Below are 6,943 nucleotides of genomic sequence, written 5' to 3'. Positions count from 1 at the left end.
TCCAACTAACCAAAATCAAGTCACTTGGAGCACCATTTCGAAGTAAGTTTTACATCAATGGACTCGTATCATCGTTCTGATCAAAAGCCCTAAAAAATCTGTTTGCAAATTGGAAAAAAGCTTAACTCTGTTAAGTTTTTTCACTACTACAAAAATCAGCATTTGCTACGGCTAAATCCATAGCAAATCCGTAGCAAACACCCTTTTTGCTACGGATTTGCTACGGATTTGGTTCGTAGCTACAAGTCTCGTCGCGAATTTATTCGCTACGAACTTTAGCTACGAAAATTATGTTTGCGACGAATTTAGCTACGAAAAATGACGTCGCTATTTTAGCCACGAATTTGCTACAAAAATGTTTGCTATGAATTTTTTTTGCTACAGAAATGTTAGCTACCAATTTTGCTTGAGAAATGTTGGCTACCGAAAAGTTTGATACGGATTTTGCTACAGAAATGTTTGATACGGATTTAACCATGGTTAGACTACAAATTTTTTCTATGGCTTTTGCTACCATTATGGTACATATATTGCTACGAATCTGGCTAGGAATCTTAATAAGTTTTTGCTAGAGATTTTGTTAGGGTTTTGTTACATATTTGGCTACCAATTTTGGCGATAATTTTTCACATTTTTATATTATTTTCTATTGGTTCTTAAAAATATTATATGCAAACTAAAATAAATACATACAAATCACACAAAAATTATATGCAAATTACAATAAATATAAACAAATCACACCAAAGTTAAATATCCAAACCAGATAAAATAAAATATCAGTTTATTCAAACCAAAATAAATATGCCAAGTATCCAAAAGCAATATAATAAATACTCAAATTATAATGTCTACCAACATTAACCCATATCTTAACTCAGTCAAAAGTTTTGTGGCAACGCTTGAAATCTCTCATTTATTTGAGCGTATAACGTTACTATTTTTCAATTTTCTTCATCATGCATGTTCTCCACTTTTTAGAGTTCCAACTCCACCATTTGTTCCTTCAACCATTGCACCTATAATTAATAAATTAAAACATTACCATTAGTAACAAATACATTAGAATCTCATATTACATGTTTTAACAAATTACAAACATATATAACTCAAACTAGGCCACTACATTTGAATCGTCCCCAAGCACCCCACATGTTTCGAAGAATTAAAGCTCCTTTAAACACCAAAAATTTAATAATTAAATCACTGATTTTGAAAAACCCCTAGCATATGTTCATAACAATGGTTAGTCTATACATGTTTATAATCTTATGGGCACTTGAATAATTAGTTTTACTAACCATTGCAAATCATAAATTCGAAATCAAAGTAAGAGTAATCTTATGCTAATTTAATTGCAGATAGTAATGAACTTGTCGGGGGTCAGAACATAATGATGATTTATCCAACTTTGTGTGACATTGATGTATGTATCAACTGCACCAATGTCACAGATCTACATACTGTGATAACTTATTAACTGAATAACGTGATGACATTAAAACATATTAAAATTCTAGAGATAACAGGCGCACAGCTCCTTATTTGATTAATTAAGTCGACCAATAAACCGAAAATGCGGCTATGTAGAGCCTATTTACCAGGGATTTTAACTTTTCTATCTTGAAACGTTAGATTAATTGTACAGTGTACACAAAAACGCGTCAAATTTTCTTGAATGATCAGTTGCACAACTAGGGCTGTAATACGTGAAAAATGATTGCAAATGTAGAAAACTATAATGAACTATTTAACATGTGAAGACAGTGAGAAGAATACGAGTTTACCATGTGAAGACAGTTGAGAAGAGTACGAGGAGCAAAGATCATAGGCACTCAAAACAACCCTGCAAAAACAATCTGCAAAAAAAGAAAAAAACAAATATCACAATATTACCAAGAATCAGTGGCGGACCTAGAAATTATTTGCTGGGGGTGCGGATGAGTGGTTCAAGCATATTTTCAGGGGGTGCGGTCAAGTTTTTTGCCTAAAAAATACACTAAATTTGTTTTTTCAAGGGGTGCGCCCGCCCACCCTGGGCTTAATGTAGGTCCGCCCATGCCAAGAATTCCATCAGAGTTCAAGTGATTTGGTTTATTGTTACTTAATCATTAATGGCAGAAACAGTAGGTTCGATATCTTGAGGATAAATTCATCAAATATAGGTGTGGGAATTAGTAACACTGACCCATTTAACCCTTTTTCAAATGGTTAAAGAGCAGCCACATCTTGCTAGAATACGGAACAACACTATTGTGACACATGCCAAGAAAAAATTGTAAAACATTATCACAAATCTTGTAGACAAATATTAAATTCCATGGAAAAGGTGAAAAATAATGAAAGAAAAAAAAATTAAAATTACCTTCATTGTGGTATCTGAATTCTTGTTCATTAACAGCTTCTTATCACGATTGGTCTGAACATACAATAACGCCCAAATCGAGAGTATACCTTAACACACATAATACGGTGTTTAATACACAATAAAGAAACTTAAAACTCACCAAACAACCACTCTTACGTCCAGTTTACGTTGATTTGACTAAACTCGAAACCCACCAGTGGCTAAGATTGCCTACGATTTTTTATGGGTCACCGGAAACTCCCAAGCGGTTAGGTCTGTAGGTAGAGGGATTGTACCTCCATAATGAGTCTCCTCCGCGTCTCGTTCTCTGGACAGTTCCGGCACTGGCACAAGGCTAAAGAGAAGATGAGAAAGAATAAAGAAGAGGGATTTGTGGGGTAGGAATAAAAGGGGAATGAAAAATTGGAGGTGTGAACGCGGGAATTTGTGGGTTGAAACTAAATTAAAATTTTGAGGGACGACAATGGGTGGGAAGTGTGCTAGTTTTGGGTTGGAATTGGAGGGAACGGATGATTTAAAATAAAATTTCAGCTATGTTTTGGTTATTTAATTTAATATATATTAAACAAGGTAAAGATATCAAATTAAATAAAATTTGAGATTACGTTTTTAGTATAATACTAAAAAGTTATATATTATATAGTTATTTTTTAAAAAACAGTAAATTACTTTTTTTGTCCCTGTGGTTATATCAGTTATACTATATTAGCCCAAAATAAAAATTTTTAACATATCTGCCCCTATGGTTTCTATAACTAACCAATTTGGCCCCTAAATCTAGAGATCATGGGGGCCAAAATGGTTAGTTATAGAGAGCATTGGGGCTAAAATGGTTAGAATTAGGGGCCAAAATGGTTAGACTTAGGGGCCAAAATGGTTAGTTATAGAGACCATGTAACAGATATGTTAAAAATTCTTATTTTGGGCTAATATAGTAAAAATGATATAACCAAATGGGCCAAAAACATAATTTACTCTTAAAAAAAGACATGTATAAAAATTATATAACAAAAATATGTAAGTTAGTTAATTAAAACGCTTTGTGATTGAGCACCAAACTATTTCTTTCCGTAATAAACCAATAAAGTTCTATGTAAATAGGGATGACGTAGAGATGTCCAAAAAGCTCGTGGCTCAAAACTCGCTCGAAATCGTTTGGATTTAGCTTGGAAAATGCTCGCTTGATATATGTCAGATCTTCAGAAAGAAAGAGAGAGGATAAAAATAAGTGACAAAAATATCCTCAATAGTTAAAATGAGATTGGTAACGTGGAAGCACATGGATCACATGTTTGAGTTTGTCAATTTTTTCTCTAACTTGGTTTTTCTCTCGATACTTAAATTCTATGTATGTATCTATAAGGGAGATTCATTTGAGAAAAAAAATTAATTAAGAAAAGGGAAAAGTGCCCGGATAGTCCCTGTAATTTGCCTATTTTTCACCTTTAGTCTCTAACTTTCTAAAATTATAGTTATAGTCCCCAACTTTTGCAATTTTGTTCCCGGATAGTCCTTGGCACGGATAGGTGTTAGTTTTCTCAGTTAAGTTAGTGTGAAATGACCTAAATACCCTTATTTGTTAAATCAATAACTAAAAAGTTTGAAGAAATATAATTAATATCTAAATATTTATGTGGGTCACACCTCCTACCCTACCCACTTCATCTTCCCCACCACCACCATTTCCACATTTCACCACCACCACCTCTCACCAACATACAACCACATAAACCAGGGGCTGAAACTATGCAACCCCAACCCAACCCAACACGGCAATCGATGGTTCGCCTGTAATAGCACATCAAACAACGTTGAGCGGCGGTAGTGCCCCGACGACGACGACGTTGTTGGAAGGAGACAACAGTGGACAACGACAAGGATGACAATGGACAACTTTTCGAACTCGCTCTCTAGATTTTGCATACATCGCCTTCTGATTTGAGGTAATGTTGTCACCATACATCGTCCGATTTCCTCCCTGTGTTTTTCACCTCCTCCTCTTTCTGGAACACAAATTTAAATCTAAAAAATACAGACATGTGAAGAAGTTGCATCTAAAATAAAAGAATTTTTATCATCCAAAACAAGCACAATTAAATAGAAAGCCTAATTGATGAAAGAGGGAAGGAAACCACCTGTGGCTCGGTTAAGGGCTTGCACTCCATGAGCTATGAAATCTGCTCGTCCAGGTTTCCATGAGAATTCGAACCTAGATCCACACTCATATTCTTATGTGTCCAGGTTGTTTCGTTGCTTGTTATGATGTCACTGGTGTTTTGATTTGATTATTATGGGGTGGTGTTGTGAATTAAGGAATCTATGGTTTTAAACTTTTGATGTGGTTGGTTTTGGATCAACAGGATCATGATTGTGCTTTTGTTTTGGGTTTGAAGCTTGATGTGGGTTTGGTTGTTGATGATAGTGGAGGGTGGTCGTTGATGGTGAGGGTGGGTTGGGGTGATGATGAAGAGAATGGTGGGCCCTACTTGATTTACATATATTTCTTTTTACATTTAAGTTATTTTTTAATAACAATGGCATTTTAGTAATTTCACATCCACTTAACACCAAAAACTAACCTCTATCTGTGCCAGAGACTATCCGGGAACGAAATTGCAAAAGTTGAAGACTATAGTTGTAATTTTAGAAAGTTAAGGACTAAAGGTGAAAAATAGGCAAACCACGGGGACTATTTGGGCATTTTTCTCTTAAGAAAAATAAGAACAAAAGGTACAATTGTAAACCATTAAATAGTTTTCTCTATCTCATTTATTATTAATCTTTGACTAATTAATTAGTGATAAAAAATATCATCCTCCACACTATTTTTTTTTTTTTTGCCTACACGCCTCAAAAGTTATTCTACGCATTTCGAAATTTATCTTTCACATATTAAAATTTAGAGTTAACTGCCATTTTGGTCCCTGAGGTTTGGTCACTTTTGACACTTTAGTCCAAAACTCAAACCTTTTGAATCTGGGTCCTTGTGGTTTCAGTTTTATTGCCATTTTGGTTCAAAAGTGAAATCAGCTCATATTTGTCTAATAAAGTCATGGAGTAAACCACCATTTTGGTTATGAGGTTTGGTCACTTTTCCACTTTAGTCCAAAACTCAAACTTTTTGAATCTTGGTTCCTGTGGTCTCAGTTTTATTGCCATTTTGGTCCAAAAGTGAAATCAGCTCATATTTGTTTAATAAAATCCTGGTACCCGGATTCAAAAGGTTTGAGTTTTGAACTAAAGTGGCAAAAGTTTTATTGCCATTTTGGCAAAAGTGAAATCACCTCATATTTGTCTAATAAAATCCTGGTCTCAGTTTTATTGCCATTTTGGTCCAAAACTTTTTGAATCTGGGTTCCTGTTGTCTCAGTTTTCTCATCTTCCCCAAAAATCATCTTCTCTAAACCAGGATGTTATTAGACAAATATGAGCTGATTTCACTTTTGGACCAAAATGACAATAAAACTCAAACCACAGGGATCCGGATTCAAAAGGTTTGAGTTTTGGACTAAAGTGGCAAAAGTGACCAAACCTCAGGGACCAAAATGTTACTCTAAAATTTATCTTACACAACTTGTAATTTATCTTAAATAACTCATAATTTTTTCGCCTACACACATCAAAAATTATCCTAAATATTTCAAAATTTATCATACACATATTAATTTTTTATGTATTTATTGTCGCGACTTTGCTACAAATTTTGCTACAAAATTGTTAAGAATAAAATTTTCTTAAGTTTGCTACAGGTTTTGCTACGGATTTTGTTTGCAACGAAATTTTCGTAGCAAAATCATAGCAAAATGTTTCCGTAGTTAATCGTTACTTGATCCGCAGCAAAAGCTGCAACCAATCTTGCTACGATCTTTAATACGTTATTGTTGTAATATTTATTTTCATGATTTTGCCATGGATTTTACGACAAACTGTGTTAAATAATTTTCAAATATTTTTTTTCTTGGTTTTGCTAAGGATTTGGCTACGGATATAGTTTGCGATCAAATATTCGTAGCTAAACCGTAGCAAAATGTGTCCGTAGCTAATTCGTAGCAAAAAATGCTACAAATTTTGCTAGGCATGTTATTTTATTATTTTTTAAATACTTATATTCTCAACTTTGCTACAGATATTGCTACGGATTTTATTTTACCTTTTCAGTTAATATATAAATAAAGATTTTCATGGTTTTGCTACGCTTTTTGCTAGCAATTTTGCTACGTTAATTTTTTAATATTTATTTCCTCTATTTTGCTTCGGATTTGCTGCGGATTTTGCTACGAATTTCATTTGCGACGAAATATCTGTAGCAAAACTGTAGCGAAATGCGTTCGTAGCTAATCCGTAGCTAATTCGTAGCAAAATTTGCGACCAATTTTTTTCGTTGCAAAAGTTTCTAGCAAATGCCTCTTTTTGTAGTAGTGTTTTAACGGGGGACCATTGTAGAAAAAATAGGTGAAAGGTGGGACTAGTGGGGAGAATATTCTAAGGTGTGATTATTAATGGCCAATAAGGTCTAGGTGGGATTATTAGTAGGCCAATTCCCTTTTAAAAAATGCATGAATTTAATAAATGAAA

The 6,943-nt window shown here is 34.0% G+C and overlaps 1 long non-coding RNA gene across 3 annotated transcripts; it reads right to left on the bottom strand.

Moving 5' to 3' along the window:
* Positions 1-767: 767 nt before the first annotated feature.
* On the bottom strand, positions 768-2,844 carry LOC110897369. 3 transcript variants are annotated; one of them, XR_002568593.2, is made up of 5 exons: positions 2,525-2,844; positions 2,366-2,454; positions 2,189-2,250; positions 1,788-1,859; positions 768-1,019 (listed from the first exon to the last, which is right to left on the bottom strand). It is a non-coding gene; the product is annotated as an uncharacterized LOC110897369 (long non-coding RNA). The 3 variants fall into 3 exon arrangements; XR_002568592.2 differs by having other exon boundaries at positions 2,366-2,419; positions 2,508-2,842; XR_002568591.2 differs by having other exon boundaries at positions 2,366-2,838.
* Between the last annotated feature and the right edge of the window lie 4,099 nt (positions 2,845-6,943).

The sequence above is a fragment of the Helianthus annuus genome, chromosome 13, assembly GCF_002127325.2.
Source record: "Helianthus annuus cultivar XRQ/B chromosome 13, HanXRQr2.0-SUNRISE, whole genome shotgun sequence".
Lineage (NCBI taxonomy): Eukaryota > Viridiplantae > Streptophyta > Magnoliopsida > Asterales > Asteraceae > Helianthus > Helianthus annuus.
This window is presented reverse-complemented; position numbering and strand designations above follow the sequence as displayed.